We start from the raw sequence: 19,361 nt of genomic DNA on the forward strand, positions 1-19,361 counted from the left end.
ATCCACTGTGCTGTTGGGGAGGGAGTTACAGGATATTGCCCCAGCGATAGTGAAGGGACGGCAATATATTTCCAAGACAGGGTGAGTGACTTGGAGGGGAACCTCCAGGAGGTGGGGCTCCCAGGTATCTGCTGCTCTTGTCCTTCTAGATGGTAGCAGTCGTGGTTTGGCAGGTGCTGTCTTAAGGAACCTTGGTGAGTTACTGCAGTGCATCTTGTAGATGGTACACACGGATGCCACTGTTCGAGGTGGTGAAGGGTTTGAATGTTTGTGGAAGGGGGAGCAATCAAGCGGGCTGCTTTGTCCTGGATGGTGTTGAGCTTCTTGAGTGTTGGAGCTACACTCATCCAGGCAAGTGGAGAGTATTCCATTACACTTGTGCCTTGTAGATGGTGGACAGTAGATGATGGAGTCAGGAGGTGAGTTACTTGCCGTAGGATTGCTAGCCTTTGACCTGCCCTGGTACCCACAGTATTAATATGGCTAGTCCAATTCGGTTTCTGATCAATGGTAACCCCGGGATGTTAATAGTGGGGGATTCAGCGATGGTAATGCCATTGAATGTCAAGGGGCGGTGGTTGAATCCTCTCATGAAGGAGATAATCATTGCCTGGTACTTGTGTGGCATGAATGTAACTTGCCACTTGGTCATCCCAAGCCTGGGTATTGTCCAGGTTTTGCTGCATTTGGACATGGACTGCTGCATTATCTGAGGAGTCGCGAATGGTTACTGAACATTGTGCAGTCATCTGCAAACACCCCCACTTCTAACCTTATGATGGAAGAGAGGTCTTTGATGAAGCAGCTGAAGATGGTTGGGCCGAGGACATTACCCTGAGTAACTTCTGCAGTGATGTCCTGGAGCTGCGATGATTGACCTCCAACCACCACAGCCATCTTCCTTTGTGCCAGGTATGACTCCAACCATTGGAGCGTTTTCCCCCTGATTCCCACTGACTCCAGTTTAGCTGGGGCTCCTTGATGCCATACTCTGTCAAATGCTGTCTTGATGTCAAGGGCAGTCACTCTCACCTCACCTCTGGCATTCAGCTCTTTTGTCCATGTTTGAACCAAGGCTATGGTGAGGCCAGGAGTTGAGTGACCCTGGCGGAACCCAAACTGAGCGTCTGTGAGCAGATTATTGCTGAGTAAGTGCTGCTTGATAGCACTGTTGATGATTCCTCCCGTGGGTTTGGCAAATGCTGGAGAGTAGACTGATAGGGTGGTAACTGGCTGGGTTGGATTTGTCCTGTTTCTTGTGTATATAGGACATGCCTTGGCAATTTTCCACATTACCAGGTAGATGCCAGTGTTGTAGCTATACTGGAACAGCTTGGCTAGGGGTGTGGCAAGTTCAGGAGCACAAGTCTTCAGTACTATTGCTGGAATGTTGTCAGGTCCCTTAGCCTTTGCAGTATCCAGTGCTTTCAGCCGTTTCTTGATATCATATGGAGTGAATGGTATTGGCTGAAGACTGACCTCTGAGTTGCTGGGGTCCTCTGGAGGAGAACCGAGATAGATCATCCACTCGGCACTTCTGGCTGAAGATTGTTGGGAATTCCTCAGCCTTGTCTTCATAAAATGCTGGAAGGAATGCACAAAGGAAGATGGTTGTGGTTGTTGGCGGTCAATCATCTGAATTCCAGGATATCACTGCAGGAGTTCCTCAAGTTAGTGTCCTCGGCTCAACCATTTTCTGCAACTTCACCAATGACGTTTCCTCCATCATATGGTCATAAGGTTTGCTGATGATTGCACAATGTTCAGCACCATTCGTGACTCCTCAGACACTGAAGCAGTCCATGTCGCAATGCAGCAAGACCTGGACAATATCCAGACTTGGGCTGAGAAATGTGAAGTCACATTCATAGAACATAGTGCAGAAGGAGGCCATTCGGCCCATCGAGTCTACACCGACCCACTTAAGCCCTCACTTTCACCCTATCCCCGTAACCCAATAACCCCTCCTAACCTTTTTTGGTCACCAAGGGCAATTTATCATGGCCAATCCACCTAACCTGCACGTCTTTGAACTGTGGGAGGAAACCGGAGCACCCGGAGGAAACCCACGCAGACACGGGGAGAACGTGCAGACTCCGCACAGAGTTCTCATATCACACAAGTGCCAGGCAATGACCCATCTCCAACCAGAGCTAGCTAACCATCACCCCATGACATTCACTGGCATTACCATTGCTGAATCCCCAATTTTTAACACCCTGGGGGGAGTTACCATTGACTAGAAACTGAACTGGACTAGCCATATACATACCGTGACTCCAGGAGCAGGTCGGAAGCATGAAATTCTCCGTCGAGTAACTCGCCTCCTGACTCCCCAAAGCCTGTCTACCATCGACAAGTCACAAGTCAGGAGTGTGATGGAATACTCTCCACTTGCCTGGATGAGTGTCTTTTTGGTAAGTATAAATTAATCGGTAATAGAATTAGGAACAGTTCAAAAATCAAATACCTCAGCTGCTTGCAAATACAGATTTTCAGTTTTCTTTTTTCCAGCCAACTAGTTACATACACCCTGTGTGGCATGTTCAATAATATTTCCAGTAATTGTGTGGACTGCAGGTGTGAAGTTTTGAAAAATTCTATCAAAGGAACGTTTGACTTCCCAGCTTTTTTGTAACTACATTTATTTATTTATATATATTATATAATAAAATGGGTAAGAACTGTTTGCCTCACAATGCTTATTTGTATATTTTTATCTAATTGATTACTACAGATTGTCATAAATTTCACATTGTCGCTCATACTTGAGGCCTTGAAGCCCAGACAGATTTATATAAGCTTTGACAAAGAGTCATCTGGACTCAAAACATTCACTCTTTTCTCTCCTTACAGATGCTGCCAGACCTGCTGAGATTTTCCAGCATTTTTCTATTTTGGTTTCAGTTTCCAGCATCCGCAGTCATTTACTTTTATCCACCGATTTTTATAAGACCAGACAATGCTGGAAATACTCAGCAGGTCTGACGGTATCTGTGAAGAGCGAAACTGAGCTGACGTTCCAGGTCATGTCCTCTGATTAGATCTGATTATGTTGGCAGCAGATGGATCACGTTGGTGAACTGCTGAAAAGCAGTTTTGTTTCCCTAATCACTTTGTTTTGGTGGACGCGTTGTTGGTGGCAAATGGTGTGTGTTATATAACATTCTGCTGTGATGGAAGCAACTTGCTTGATGTCACAGTTTGCATGGCAAAATGATCCCATTATGCTTTCGTCTGACCCTTTATTTGTCAACCTCACAGAAAATATGCCGTGGACTTCCGGTTGCGGCGATGCACTGCTAAGCCGCACGTTTCGGCAGCTCCCGTTCTAACGGACTTTTGGGCTCTATTTGGGAGCCCCAACGGAAACTTTTTTCGGACCAAACCCAGTGTGGGGTGACGAAGTAAGGAGTCCCCCCTGGTGTGTATGGAAAGGATCGGTGGTAGTAGCCAGATTGCGAAGGATCCTTTGGAGCAGCGGCAGAGAAGAGAAGGAAGAAGCAAGATGGCGACGGATGGATCCCAGACGACACGGGGCCCGGACCAGCAGGAATTTCTCCGACGGTGTGTGGAGGAATTAAAGAAGGAGGTGTTGGCGCCGATGTTACTGGCAATCGAAGGGCTAAAAGAAATGCAAAAGGCCCAAGCGATAGAGCTCCGTGGGGTGAAGGCGAAGGCAGCTGAGGACGAGGATGAGATTCTGGGCCTAGCGGTAAAATTGGAGACGCACGAGGCGCTACATAAGAGGTGTATCGAAAGGCTCAAAGTCCTGGAGAACAGCTAGAGGAAAAAGAACCTCCGGATTCTGGGTCTCCCCGAGGGAGTGGAGGGAGCTGACGTTGGGGCTTATGTGAGCACGATGCTCCATTCGCTAATGGGAGCTGAGGCCCCCTCGGGGCCCCCTGGAGGTGGAAGGGGCTCTCCGGGTCCTTGCGAGGAGACCCAAGGCTGGAGAACCACCAAGGGCGATAGTGGTGAGATTTCACCGCTTCACCGACAGAGAGGCTGTTTTGAGCTGGGCCAAGAAGGTACGGAGTAGCAGGTGGGAGAATGCGGTGATACGAGTGTATCAGGACTGGAGCGCGGAGGTGGCGCAAAGGAGAGCCAGTATTAATCGGGCCGAGGCGGTACGTCACAAGAAGAAAATAAAGTTTGGGATGCTGCAGTCGGCGTGATTGTGGATCACGCACCAAGATAGACATTACTACTTTGAAACGTCGGACGAGGCATGGACCTTCATCCAAGAAGAGAAATTGGACCAAAACTGAGGGACTGATGCTGTGCGGGAGATGACGATGTTGATGTACAGAAATGTAAATTGGGGAAAGGGAGGTTCACAGTATCGGGACGATAGACGGGTTTTTTTTCTCTTCTTGACGGGGGGACACTGAGAAATGTGGACGCCGGTGCCCGAATCATGTTTAGACTTATCTGATGGTGACAAAATAGGAGATGATCTGGACGAGCTGCTAGATTCTGTGTCCACAGTGGAAGAAACTCCGATGGTAAAGCAAAACGCTGAACTCCTCGTGCGTCTCATTCGCGAATAACACTTGAGAATACTGGGTGGTTGGCAAACGATTGTTACTATGAATGCCCTGACGATCAGCACGGTAGCACAGTGGTTAGCACAGTTGCTTCGCAGCTCCAGGGTCCCAGGTTCGATTCCCGGCTTGGGTCACTGTCTGTGCGGAGTCTGCACATTCTCCCCGTGTGTGCGTGGATTTCCTCCGGGTGCTCTGGTTTCCTCCCACAGTCCAAAGATGAGCAGGTTAGGTGGATTGGCCATGCTAAATTGCCCTTGGTGTCCAAAATTGCCCTTGGTGTTGGGTGGGGTTACTGGGTTGTGGAGATGGGGTGGAGGTGTTGACCTTGGGTAGGGTGCTCTTTCCAAGAGCCGGTGCAGACTCGATGGGCCGAATGGCCTCCTTCTGCACTGTAAATTCTATGATATTCTATGAACTGGGTTGCTGCTGCTGGGAGCGAGAGGGAGCTAGCAAGGGAAGAGGTGGTCGGGACGGGAGTGCGCCGCCTGGGGGACGAGTGGGTGGGCGGGACCTGGACATGGGACTGGCCTAGAATAGGGGATGGCTAGTCGGCCGGGGGGGGGGGGCAGCCCAGCCCCCAATCCGGCTGCTCACGTGGAATGTGCGAGGCCTAAATGGGCCGATTAAGAGGGCCCGAGTGTTCGCGCACTTAAAAGGACTGAAGGCAGACGTGGTCATGCTTCAGGAGACGCATCTGAAGGTGGCGGATCAGGTTAGGTTAAGGAAAGGATGGGTGGGACAGGTGTTCCACTCAGGGTTGGACGTGAAAAATAGAGGGGTGGCGATATTGGTGGGGAAACGGGTGTCGTTCGAGGCTAGGAATATAGTGGTGGACAACGGTGGTAGATATGTGATGGTGAGTGGTAGATTGCAGGGAAAGAAGGTCGTGCTGGTAAATGTATATGCCCCGAACTGGGACGACGCTGGATTTATGGAGTGGATGCTGGGACGCATCCCGGACCTGGAGGTAGGAAGCCTGGTAATGGGGGGGGATTTCAATACCATGCTGGATCCAGGGTGAGACCGGTCTAGATCCAGGACCGGAAGAAGGCCGGCAGCGGCCAAGGTGCTCAGGGGGTTTATGGAGCAAATGGGGGGAGTGGATCCGTGGAGATTTGCCAGGCCGTTGGCCAAAGAGTTTTCCTTTTTCTCCCATGTCCATAAGGTATACTCCCAGATAGATTTCTTTGTTTTGAGCAGGGCACTGATTTTGAGGGTGGTAGGAATGGAGTATTCGGCCATAGCCGTTTCAGACCATGCCCCGCACTGGGTGGATCTGGAACTAGGAGAGGAGAGGGAACAGCGCCCACTCTGGCGACTGGATGTGGGTCTATTGGCGGATGAGGGGTTCTGTGGAAGGGCGCGGGGATGTATTGAGAGTTACCTGGAGGCCAATGATGATGGTGAGGTCCAGGTTGGGGTAGTATGGGAAGCGCTGAAGGCGGTGGTTAGGGGAGAGTTGATCTCCGTTAGGGCTTACAAGGAGAAAAAAGAGGGCAAAGTGTAGCCACCTAAAATGGCTGATTCCCGATTAATTTGGCCAAAACCCGATTTAAAATGGCTAACCGAAAAGGCTGATGGGAAAAGCAGCCAACAGGACACAAACGGACAGCTGCAGACAGAATAGCGTATTCGGCTCTGGGGAAGTCGGCCCAGATCGATACTCAAGACTATTAGCAGCACATCAACCCAGACATCTGCAGTTTAATCGGCTATCCCCGGGAACAATTGCAACATATTAGCAATTGAATGCCGGGCCAGACCTGTCGGCGCCTGCAGTGGCCGAAACAAAGACAGGTGAACGACCACCCCCCGATCGAGGAATCGCCCCATTATTGGAGCATATCGAACCCAGTGATTGGGAACAAGTCCAATCACTTGGGACTCAGGGTCAAGGGCCGCCCCGAGAGGCGGAAAGCCCCATGGCCCTATAAAGTGAGGGGCCAAGTTCAGATCTCTCTCTCTCTCTCCCTTCTTCACCTGCTCGCAACCTTCGCAAGAACATCGACCAGAAACAGTAAGTCTGACTCCAGCGATCGTTACCCGATAGAGATTCCTAGCCATCGACTCGTATCAGCCTTTTGAATCCCGCGGGCCTGATCCAATTCGATAAACCATTCGTTTCCCTGACCTGGTGGGCCATCTCCTAAAGTTAAGTATTGGCCAGTAGTGGTAGGCTTTGATATAGATAGTAGGATTATTGTGTAAGTATTGATTGCTGTACATAATAAATGACCGTTGGTTTCAATCTTACTAAGCGGGGGGGGAGGCAGAGATAGTGGCAGCGATGGATGCAGAGAAGGCATTCGATAGGGTAGAGTGGGAGTATCTATGGGAGGTTTGGGTTCGGGGAGGGGTTTGTCAGTTTGGTCAAACTCCTCTCTGGGGCCCCAGTGGCAAGTGTAGTCACAAATCGGCAGAGATCGGAGTATTTTCGGTTACACAGGGGAACAAGGGAGGGGTGCCCCCTGTCCCCATTACTGTTCACGCTGGCAATTGAACCACTGGCCATAGCGTTGAGAGACTCTAGGAAATGGAGGGGTTGGTTAGAGGGGGAGCGGAACACCGAGTGTCACTCTACGCAGATGACCTACTGCTGTATGTGGCGGATCCTGTGGAGGGGATGACAGAGGTTATGCAGATATTGAGGGAGTTTGGAGATTTTTCGGGATATAAGCTTAATATGGGGAAGAGTGAGCTTTTCGTGGTGCACCCCGGGGACCAGGGAAGAGGGATAGATGGCTTGCCGTTAAGGAGAGCGGAAAGGAGTTTCCGATATCTGGGATTTCAGGTAGCCAGGAGCTGGGGAACTTTACACAAACTCAATCTGACGCGGCCGGTGGAGCAGATGGAGGAGGATTTCAAGAGGTGGGATATGCTGCTGTTCTCACTGGCGGGCAGAGTGCAGGCGGTCAAGATGATGGTCCTCCCACATTTCTTTTTGTGTTTCAATGTCCCCCCATTTTGATCACTAAGGCCTTTTTTAAGAAAATAGATAGGAGTGTGATGAGTTTCGTGTGGGCAGGGAAGACCCCGAGGGTAAGGAGGGGGTTCCTGCAGCGCAGCAGGGACAGAGGGGGACTGGCGTTGCTGAATCTGGAGGATTATTACTGGGCCGCCAATGTGGCGATGGTTCGCAAGTGGATGAGTGATGGAGAGGGGGCGGCGTGGAAGAGGCTGGAGATGGTGTCCTGTAAAGGAACGAGCCTAAAGGCGCTGGTTACGGCGCCGCTACCGCTCTCCCCGAAAAGGTATACCACGAACCCAGTGGTGGTGGCAACCTTAAGGATCTGGGAGCAATGAAGGCGACATAGGGGTGTGACGGGTGCCTCGGTGTGGTCCCCGGTCAGGAACAACCATAGGTTTGGTTCCATAGCTGGCATCGGGCAGGAATTCAGAGACTGAGAGATTTGTTCATTGACAGGACGTTCGCGAGCCTGGGAGCGCTGGAGGAAAAGTATGAGTTGCCCCCGGGGAATATCTTTAGATACATGCAAGTGAGGGCGTTTACGAGGCCACAGGTGAGGGAATTTCCGCTGCTCCCGACACAGGGGATCCAGGACAGAGTGATTTCCGGGGTATGGGTCAGGGAGGGCAAAGTGTCCGAAATATATCCGGAGATGAGAGACGAGGGGGAGGCGCTGGTAGAGGAGCTGAAGGGAAAATGGGAAGAAGAGCTGGGGGAGGGGATTGAGGAGGGTCTGTAGGCTGATGCCCTAAGTAGGGTAAATTCCTCTTCCTCGTGTGCCAGGCTTAGCCTGATACAATTCAAGGTACTACACAGAGCACACATGACGGGAGCAAGACTGAGCAGGTTCTTCGGAGTGGAGGACAGGTGCGGGAGGTGCTTGGGAAGCCCGGCGAACCACACACATATGTTTTGGTCGTGTCCGGCACTGGATGAGTACTGGAGGGGAGTGGCAAGAGTGAAAGAGTGATTTCAAAGGTGGTGAAGGTCTGGGTCAAGCCAGGCTGGGGGTTAGCTATATTTGGGGTAGCGGAGGAGCCGGGAGTGCAGGAGGCGAAAGAGGCCGATATTCTGGCCTTTGCGTCCCTGGTAGCCCGGCGAAGGATCTTACTCATGTGGAAGGAAGCGAAACCCCCCCGGCGTGGAGGCCTGGATAAACTATATGGCAGTGTTCATAAAACTGGAACGGATGAAGTTTGCGTTGAGAGAATCGGTTCAGGGGTTCTCCAGGCGGTGGCAACCGCTCCTTGACTATCTCGCGGAACGTTAAGGGAAAATAGATCGTCAGCAGCAGCCCGGGGGGGGGGGGGGGGGAGCACTAATTTTGTTACTTTGTTAGTTCACTATTTTATTTAAATAATGTTACTAGTTATTTTCTGTTGATTTGTAAGGCGGAAAAATTGTGTTTGAAAACTTTAATATAAAATATATTTTTAAAAAAGAAGAAAATATGCCGTTGATTGATGTAGATGTTGTATGGCAAATGATCTGGGTGAACTACAGGAAATTGTGGATGAAGCCCCACTGGTAACATATAGGCCCGGATAGATGCAGTTCAGCAATACAGGTTCATAGCTCCTTGAAGGTGGAGTCGCAGGTGGACAGGGTGGTGAAGAAGGCATTCGGCATGCTTGGTTTCATTGGTCAGAACATTGAATACAGGAGTTGGGACGTCTTGTTGAAGTTGTACAAGACATTGGTACGGCCACACTTGGAATACTGTGTGCAATTCTGGTCACCCTATTATAGAAAGGATATTATTAAACTGGAAAGAGTGCAGAAAAGATTTACTAGGATGTTGCCGGGACTTGATGGTTTGAGTTATAAGGAGAGGCCGGATAGACTGGGACTTTTTTCCCTGGAGCGTAGGAGGCTTAGGGGTGATCTTATAGAGGTCTATAAAATAATGAGGGGCATAGATAAGGTAGATAGTCAACATCTTTTCCCAAAGGTAGGGGAGTCTAAAACTAGAGGGCATAGGTGAGAGGGGAGAGATTCAGAAGGGCCCAGAGGGGCAATTTCTTCACTCAGAGGGTAGTGAGTGTCTGGAATGGGCTGCCAGAGGTAGTAGTAGAGGCGGGTACAATTGTGTCTTTTAAAAAACATTTAGATAGTTACATGGGTAAGATGGGTACAGAGGGTTATGGGCCAAGTGCGGGCAACTGGGACTAGCTTAATGGTAAAAACTGGGCGGCATGGACTGGTTGGGCCGAAGGGCCTGTTTCCATGCTGTAAACTTCTATGATTCTATGTCAGATTGCTGCAAATGAATGAATTGGTAGGTGAGGTAAGTAGGGTGGCGAGTGGGTTGGGGGCGGTCAGGCCGTGTTGGGAGTGCTCGTCAGGTTAAGGTAAGGGGGGATAGTCAAGTGGTCGGGTGGGTAGGCACATTTATTCGAGGGCTAATTGGGTTGTGTCGGGCTGGTCAAATTGTGCCAGAGGCAAAGTTAGGTGGTTGGGGGCTACTGTGGTTGGGAGGGGTAGCTGGGTCAGGAGGTGGTGGGGGTTTGGAGGTCTGTAGTTAACCAGGAGTTAGACTTAAGTTTCAATCTGTCGAACATTTCCTGGGTAACCGTCCAGGTAAGTACTGCAGAACTGTTCAAAATTTCTGACCCTGGAGTCTGAGACATCTAATCTGAGAGGGTCCTGGGGAGCAGGGGAATTGCCCATTGGAATTCCAGACTTCCCACGGAGGTCAGAGCTTTGGAACTTCCACAGGGACACATATCTTGGGTCAATGGTTAGTGATGTGAAGATCTGGGCTATCAAGTTATTAAGTTAGTGTTGTTTGATAATGTCATTTGCTGTTAGTGTTTATTCTTGGTATCAGGCAGATTTTTGTATTTTGGTTGATGGGTTTTAAAGATTTTGGTATGGTGTCTACCACATATCTCCAGTGTACAGTGTTAGCTGACTTATTCCTTTGTTGGTATTATTTCTGTTTTGTCGATAAATTATGAAGTGAATTGACTTTACCATGGGCGGAATTTCATTCAGGTAAATTAAAGAGCACTTCATCACAATAAAGGGCACAATATCTGAAGGCAAAAATTACTTTGATAATTTATTCCTTCAGAAAACTTCAGCTTTTTTTATCGGCCCGTAAATTAAGTAATATAAGGAGACCTAATTAAAATTGTGTCGATTATAATAAATCTAGTGAGGGCAGCTTGGAAACTAGTAGTAATAAGTCAGATTCTTAGATTGCTGGAAGCACCAAGAACATGCCTGCCTCCATTGAGTTGAAAACTCGCGCCACATTACTAAAATGTTCGCAGTCACTTTTTTTCTTCTATTTTACTGGCCAATCCCTCCCCTCTGCTGAAAACAGTGACCGACTAAGATGCACTTCCCCAAGTGGCAATTATTCACACACAAGTCCTGACAGTCATTATCAACAAAATTCTGTAACCATGTGGAGTGCTGTAGCTGCACCCAATTTGATTCTTACCCGATGTCTATATGCATGCAGTTCTCAGGAGAAGTTACTGGATTGTTAACATGCAGGAACCTTGTTCTCCCCCCCCCCCCCCTTCACCCCTCCCTCAGGACAAGGAACCAGAGGATAGTTATGGAAATATACCACTGTTGTATTAAGATCAGTTAATTTAGCAAAGTCTGGGGATTGAATTTTTTTTTTTGGCCTCTTTAACGTAGCCATATAATTGAGCAAATGTATGTGTTGCTGGAAATGTTCTCTTCAGGCCTGAAGCGCCAACCTGAAGGATGAACTTCTTTTGATCCTGAACCTGTTGTACAATCTGGTGGATCATCTTTTATTTTGAGTCGTGCATAGCTTAGTCTCTATCCCTCCTTCTATTTTTCCCATCGACAAGTCACACAGTGGATTTTCGTGGGATTCTGAATGACCTGTACTGTCTGGCCTCTTGAGATACTTTGAAAATTTGTTATGACCTTGTTCTGATTATGTTAAGCAAGTTACTGAAATCTTATTGAGACATACAAGATTCAAGGGGCAGCACGGTGGCGCAATGGTTAGCATTGCTGCCTCACAGCGCTGAGGCCCCCGGTTCGATCCCGGCTCTGGGTCGCTGTCCGTGTGGAGTTTGCACATTCTCCCCGTGTTTGCGTGGGTTTCGCGTCCCCCCCCACAACCCAATGATGTGCAGGGTAGATGGATTGGCCACGCTAAATTGCAGCTTAATTGGAAAAAATGAATTGGGTACTCTAAATTTACATTAAAAATAGCATCTGAGGGGATACCATCCTCTTGTGGGGAATATGGAGCTGGGGGGGGGGCACTGTTTTAAAAATAAGGTGACTCCCATTTACGACTGAGATGAGGAGGAATTTCTTCTCGGGTATACAGGGGTGTAGTGTTAATGAGGTCAGTCCATAAGAGGGTCATTTAGGAATCTGGTAACAGCGGCGAAGAAGCTGTTTTTGAGTCTGTTCGTGCTTGTTCTCAGACTTCAGTATCTCCTGCCCGATGGAAGAAGTTGGAAGAGTGAGTAAGCCGGGTTGGAGAGGTCTTGATTATGCTGCCCACTTTCCCCAGCGGGAGGTGTAGATGGAATCAATGGATGGAAGGCAGGTTTGTGTGATGGACTGGGCGGTGTTCACGACTCTGAAGTTTCTTGCGGTCCTGGGCCGAGCAGTTGCCATACCAGGCTTTGATGCAGCCAGATAGGATGCTTTCTATGGTGCATCTGTAAAAGTTGGTAAGAGTCAATGTGGACATGCCAAATTTCCTTAGTTTCCTGAGGAAGTATAGGCGCTGTTGTGCTTTTTTGGTGGTAGCGTCGACGTGGGTGGATCAGGACAGATTTTTGGAGATGTGCACCCCTAGGAATTTTCTGTCAATGCATTTTGTAGCATTTAAAATCTAATTTTTGTTTCCTCCTAATTACAGTCTTCACCATTGACCTTTTAAAATATATATATACATTTTAAAATTTAGAGTATCCAATTCTTTTCCAATTAAGGGTCCTACCCTGCACATCTTTTTGGATTGGGGTGAGCCCCACGCAGACACGGGGAGAATGTGCAAACTCCACACGGACAGTGACCCGGGGCCGGGAGCGAATCTGGGACCTCGGCGCCGTGAGGCAGCAGTGCTAACTATTGTGTTGCCCAGTCTACCGACCTTTCTTCATACTGTTTTTCCAATACAACTCGCAACAGGAAACTATCCATACTTTAATTGTCTAAGTGCCGGCATTGGACTGGGGTGAGCACAGTAAGAAGTCTTACAACACCAGGTTAAAGTCCAACAGGTTTGTTTCGATGTCACTAGCTTTCGGAGCGCTGCTCCGTCCTCGGGTGAATGAAGAGGTATTCTCCAGAAACATATATATAGACAGATTCAAAGATGCCAGACAATGCTTGGAATGCGAGCATTAGCAGGTGATTAAATCTTTACAGGAGCATTAGCAGGTGATTAAATCTGGATCTGTAAAGATTTAATCACCTGCTAATGCTCGCATTCCAAGCATTGTCTGGCATATTTGAATCTGTCTATATATATATATATAATATATATATATATATTTGTTTCTGGAACATACCTCTTCATTCACCCGAGGAAGGAGCAGCGCTCCGAAAGCTAGTGACACGAAACAAACCTGTTGGACTTTAACCTGGTGTTGTAAGACTTCTTAATTGTCTAACATCATGCTTTTGAAGACTGTTCTTAAACCAGTCAACCATCTGGTATTTAAGGATTGACTTGCTTGCATTATTGATGTCACTAATCTTAAAAGATGTTCATGATTGTGACACAGGGAAGTTTTAAAACCGAGTAACAAAGGCACATATTTTATTTATATCCTGGTATATGTTCAAAATGACATTGGAGCTAAAGGTCTTCCGAACTGTAGCTGCCAATGCTATTATTGTTGGACACCTGGGTGCTTTGTCGCCTTTGTTGGGTTTTTTTTTTTGAATCACTTCCAACAACACCCTTGCTTGCAACATCTGTGCTGCAGAAGCCAGTTTGTCAGGTTTTGTATGTGCATGATACATCCATCATGGAATGTTAGAATGGTAATGGCAATGCAATGAATGGTAATATTGAATCCATAGAATCCCTACAGTGCAGAAGGACGCCATTCGGCCCATCGGGTCTGCATCGGGCCTTTGAAAGAGCATCCTACCTAGGCTCACTCCCCTGCCCTATCCACCTCGGCAATTGTTCAGAATGGCTAATCCACCTAACCGTCACATCTTTTGACTGAGCACCCAGAGGAAACCCACGCAGACACGAGGAAAAAGTGCAAACTCCACTCAGTCATCCAAGGCCGGAATTGAACCCGGGTCCCTGGGGCTGTTGAGGCAGCAGTGCTAACCGCTGTGCAATTGTGCCGTGAATGAGGAAAACTTTTTTTTTGTGCCGCTCCCTGTCAAACTAATAACACCAAATACTATTCGATCTTTGTCTTTTCAAATTCGAAGCAAGCATTTTGAGGTTCAACACTGGGATAAAGTCTTACTGGTATGATGGTGGGATATATTTTGAAGTAATAAATTCCAATGTAGCATCCAGATTAAATAGTGTTTTCAGGGTATGAATACACTAATAGTGACAGCAGTATGTGAAATGATACACAAAGATTAGACAACTTACTCCAATTTGTTACTGCTCATGTTTAAAATTGACACCAATAAACCAGTGGCAAAAATAGAAATTACTGGACAATCTCAGCAGGTCTGACAGCATTTGTGGGAAACAAGCTGACGTTTTGATTCTAGATGACTTTTTGACAAAGGTGCAGACTGGAAATGTTAGCTTGGTTCTCTCACCACAGATGCTGTCAGACCTGCGGAGATTGTCCAGTATTTTCTGTTTTTCAGATTCCAGCATCCGCAGTAATTTACTTTTATCCTAATAAACCAGGGTGTTTGGCAAATATTTTGCATCCTCCAGTATCCTTTTCTACAAATGCTGGTTTGATTCCGAAAACCTTAAGCAATGCATTGGGGATTAGAAGATAGAGCTGTGCTACATGAGATATTCAAGATGAGCATTTATGTCACAGTTATGTGAAATGCAGTTTTTGCACTCCAGTAGTTTGTTGCCAGCCAAACACAGTAATGACACAGATTTGGTATTAATCTTAAACAGTTTTGAATCATGTGCTTCAAATCAATACATTATAATTAGTCGTTTGGCAGTACAGAACTTGAGTATTGCATAGCTCACTTACACTGGTATTCTTGCGTAGCCCCCCAGCACAGTGGTTAGCACTGTTGCTTCACAGCACCAGGGTCCCGGGTTCGATTCCCAACTTGGGTCACTGTCTGTGCGGAGTCTGCATGTTCTCCCTGTGTCTGCGTGGGTTCCTCTGTGTGCTCTGGTTTCCTCCCACAAGTCCCGAAAGACGTGGTTGTTCGGTGAATTGGACACTCTGAATTCTCCCTCAGTGTACCCAAATAGGCGCCAGAATGTGGCGACTAGGGGATTTTCCACAGTAACTTCATTGCAGTGTTAATGTAAGCCTATTTGTGACAATAAAGATTTATTATTAGTGAGATGTACCCAATTCGTTTTTTTCCCAATTAAGCGGCAATTTAGCGTGGCCAATTCGCGTACCCTGAACATCTTTTTGGGCTGTGGGGGGGGAGACCCACGCAGACACGGGGAGAATGTGCAATCTCCACACGGACAGTGACCCGAGGCCAGGATCAAACCCTCGTCGCTGTGAGGCAGCAGTGTTAATCACTGTGCTGCCTGTGTAGTCACCCTTACATTGGGATTCTTGCCAAATGTCCTGATGAGTGCAAAGCAAAAAGCTTTGACTTTTTTTTTTTGAAGCAGTGCATTACTATGTGATACAACACAGGTATAATTAATAGCTAGGACATTCTAGAAGTCCATACGACTATTTTTATAACATTCTAATTAAATGTCACAGCTGAAGTGAACACGGCATCAGAATGAGTACAGTTGAATGTATTGGATATAGTCTACTCTTGAGAAGTCAGTTGTATCTTATGCAAGAAAAATCCAAGATTTGACTTTGCAATGTTAATCAAACAAAGTGGGATATTAGCACTTTAATTATCCGATAATTTCAATACATGGACTTGAAATTAAGAACATAGAACATACAGTGCAGAAGAAGGCTATTCAGCACATTGGGTCTGCACCGACCCACTTAAGCTCTCACTTCCACTCCATCCCCGTGACCCAATAACCCCTCCTAATCTTTTTGGCCACTGAGGGCAATTTATCATGGCCAATTCACCTAACCTGCACATCTTTGAAACTGTGGGAGGAAACCGGAGCACCCGGAGGAAACCCATGCTGACACGGGGAGAACGTGCAGAGTCCGCACAGATAGTGACCCAGCGGGGAATCGAACCTGGGACCCTGGCGCTGTGAAGCCACAGTGCTATCCACTTGTGCTACCATGCTGCCCGAAGAGGAATAAATGATCACATATGTGTAAACTCTCACTCTGTGTGCTGGCCCCAGGATGTTGCATCATTGCACTTCCAACTATGTGGTATTGCTCTGATTTGACTTATTTAAAGTACACTTTCCATGCATACTTAACTTTGATGGAAGTCCTTAACAGCAGCGTTTTTCAAGCTTTCTTTCCTGGAACCCACTTTTACCAGCCGGCTGACCTATGCAACCTACCATTTTCTCTTTAATGCTACAGGTGAGCCTGCTTGGTCCTCACGATCTTGCTCCAATCAGGTTCACAGGAAGAGAGGATTATGTGCATATCAGGTGCAGAGTTCAGCCAGTTCCTTTGTGATATCTTCTTGTGAGGGTGGAAAATCCAATCTTGCTCATGTAGATCGTTGTGAATGGCAAAAGCAACAAAATGTTTGTTTTACTTCGCTCCAGATACTCCTCAGAGACGCTACTCCAGAATGCTGACAGCCTCATTCACTTGCGGCGTGTTTTTAATGTGCTGTCACGGGTGAAGCGCAGAAGTTCAGTTTCTTCATTTGGAGTCAGCTGTAAGTTAATAATTGACTGTGGGGTCTCAAACTCGAAAAGGATTTTTTACCCACTGCTTCTCTCTCAATATCTGACACTTCTCTGGAAAGTAGCGAACAAAAACTGTTAATCAGTGCACCCAGATGCGACTGAATAAGACTTGCCAGTCTATTGACAGTTCCCTTACTAACACGGTTTTCTTCGATGTGTGATAGCAGTGTGAGGAACCTGATGTCATTTTGGCTTTGTACTCGCAATTGCCAAACTTTCAATGACCTTTGGAAAGGATCTATTTCTTCGCAGTGCCGAAAGCAATCATCATCCTTCCTTTGCAATTTGAGGTTCAGTTCATTTAGAATTGGAAAGATATCTGTAAGGGAAGACATAGTTAGCAACCAAGTTTCATCAACAAACAAATCAGCCAGAGGGGACAATTCCTTAAGAAGGAAAGTGTTGATTTAATACTCTAGTTCGTAAACTGTGACAAGCACACAACCCCTTGACAGCCATATGTATTTCTGTGTGGAACAATAACTGTGTGTGCTCAGCACCCATATTGAAACACAGAGCCTCAAAAAGCCTAGTATTGAGTGTGCTGCGTTTAATGAAATTCACAACTTTCACAATTCCTTTCAACACCACTTCAGGATCTGATGGAATTCCTTTCGATGACACTGCTTCATGGTAAAGAAAGCAATGAATCCGAACAACATCCTGACCAGCTGCCTCCTTAACCTTATTATAACTGTTGTTTTTCCCAGTCATGTTGGCTGCCCCATCACTTGTGAACCCAGTCGAACCCACATTTTCCAACCGCTTAACTATTCAATGCTTCATAAATCTCTGCGCCAGTCGTTGGGTTGGTAATGTCAGGCAGCGCAGCAAATCCTCAACAAATTAATTGTGCCAGACATGCCAAACGTAAACTAGCAAGGTTGCACAATCTGAAACGTCCGTACTTTCATCCTGTGCTGACTTTAAACGAGAAATAAGCTGGGCGTCTACACTTCCGGGTGCGGCGATGACCAGCTGAGTCGCACGTTTCGGCAGCTCCCGGTGTAACGGACTTTTGGGCTCTTAATAAGAGCCCCAACGGCAATTTTAACGGCTAAAAGTACTGTGCGGTGAACCAGAAGGGAATCCCCCCCTGGATACGGATGGAAAAAGGAGAGGAAGGTGGCCGGATTGCGGTGGATCCTTTAGAGCAGCGGCAAGGAAGGCAAGCAAAAACCAAGATGGCGTCGGAAGGTGGCAGTTTAATATGGGGCCCTGAACAACACGAGTTTTTGAAACGCTGCGTGGAAGAACTCAAAAAGGAAATGAAGAAGGAGCTGTTGGCCCCGATATTACAGGCGATCGAAGGGCTAAAGGAGGAGCAAAAGACCCAGGAGCGGGAGCTTCAGGTCGTGAAGGCAAAGGCTGCCGAGAATGAGGACGACATACAGGGCCTGGTGGTGAAGACGGAGATGCACGAGGCACACCATAAACGATGTGTGGAAAGGCTGGAGGCGCTGGAGAACAACACGAGGAGGAACAACCTAAGGATTCTTGGCCTTCCTGAAGGTGCGGAGGGAGCGGACGTCGGGGCATATGTGAGCACGATGCTGCACTCGTTAATGGGAGCGGAGGCCCCGGCGGGTCCGCTGGAGGTGGAGGGAGCATAGCGAGTGATGGCGCGAGGACCGAGAGCAGGAGAAATTCCTAGAGCCATAGTGGTGAGATTCCTCCGTTTTAAGGACAGAGAGATGGTCCTTAGATGGGCAAAGAAAACTCGGAGCAGTAAGTGGGAGAACGCGGTGATCTGCGTATACCAAGACTGGAGTGCGGAGGTGGCGAGAAGGAGGGCGAGCTTTAATCGGGCCAAAGCGGTGCTTCACAAAAAGAAGATAAAATTCGGAATGCTGCAACCGGCAAGACTGTGGGTCACATATCAAGGGAGGCACCACTACTTTGAGACGGCGGATGAGGCGTGGACTTTTATCGTGGAAGAAAAATTGGAATGAGCGGGTTATTAAAAAAAGAACGTTTGAAACAAAGTGGTGGGGCGAGTATGGGGGGCGAAGAAGGGGGGAAAGAGGAGTTTTATGTTATTAATCCTGCGATGTGGTAACTTTTCTCTCTTCCACAGGAGGTGGTGGGGGGAGGAAAGGAGGTGGAAGAGATGGGGCGTTGGCCATTGGGGGCGGGGCCAAGGGGGAAGCGCGGGCTCGGTTCCCGCGCTATGATAATCATGGCGGGAATAGGGAAGCAGGAAGGAGGGGGCATCGCACGGTGCGAGCCGAGGTCACGGGGGGAAGCCGAGGTCGGCCAGAGTTTGCTGACTTCTGGGAGCAACATGGGGGGTGTAACTACGCTAGTGGGGGATCTAGCGGGGGGGGTGGGAGGGGGGAATTATTGGGCTGCTGCTGCTGGGGAGAGGGGGGAGCTGGTATGGGGTGGGATGGGCGGGGGGGCACCGCCTGGGGGGGGGGGACACAGCTGCGTGGGAACCGGGTGAGGAGCTGGAAAAAGGGGATGGCTAATCGACAAGGGGGGGGGGGTAAAAAGCCCCCCAACCCGGCTGATCACGTGGAACGTGAGAGGGCTGAACGGGCCGATAAAGAGGGCACGGGTACTCGCACACCTTAAGAAACTTAAGGCAGACGTGGTTATGTTACAGGAAACGCATTTGAAACTGATAGACCAGGTGAGACTACGCAAAGGTTGGGTGGGGCAGGTGTTCCATTCGGGGCTAGATGCGAAAAACGGGGGTGGCTATATTAGTGGGGAAGCGGGTAATGTTTGAGGCAAAGACTATAGTGGCGGATAGCGGGGGCAGATACGTGATGGTGAGTGGCAAACTACAGGGGGAGACGGTGGTTTTGGTAAACGTATATGCCCCGAACTGGGATGATGCCAATTTTATGAGGCGTATGCTAGGACACATCCC

The 19,361-nt window shown here is 48.1% G+C and overlaps 1 protein-coding gene across 4 annotated transcripts in view; it reads left to right on the plus strand.

Moving 5' to 3' along the window:
* zc3h7a (zinc finger CCCH-type containing 7A) overlaps positions 1-19,361 on the plus strand; it is a 105,138-nt gene that overhangs the window by 9,468 nt on the left and 76,309 nt on the right. The gene's annotated exons all lie outside the window — the stretch shown is intronic.

Source organism: Scyliorhinus torazame, chromosome 17 (assembly GCF_047496885.1).
Source record: "Scyliorhinus torazame isolate Kashiwa2021f chromosome 17, sScyTor2.1, whole genome shotgun sequence".
NCBI classification, from domain to species: domain Eukaryota; kingdom Metazoa; phylum Chordata; class Chondrichthyes; order Carcharhiniformes; family Scyliorhinidae; genus Scyliorhinus; species Scyliorhinus torazame.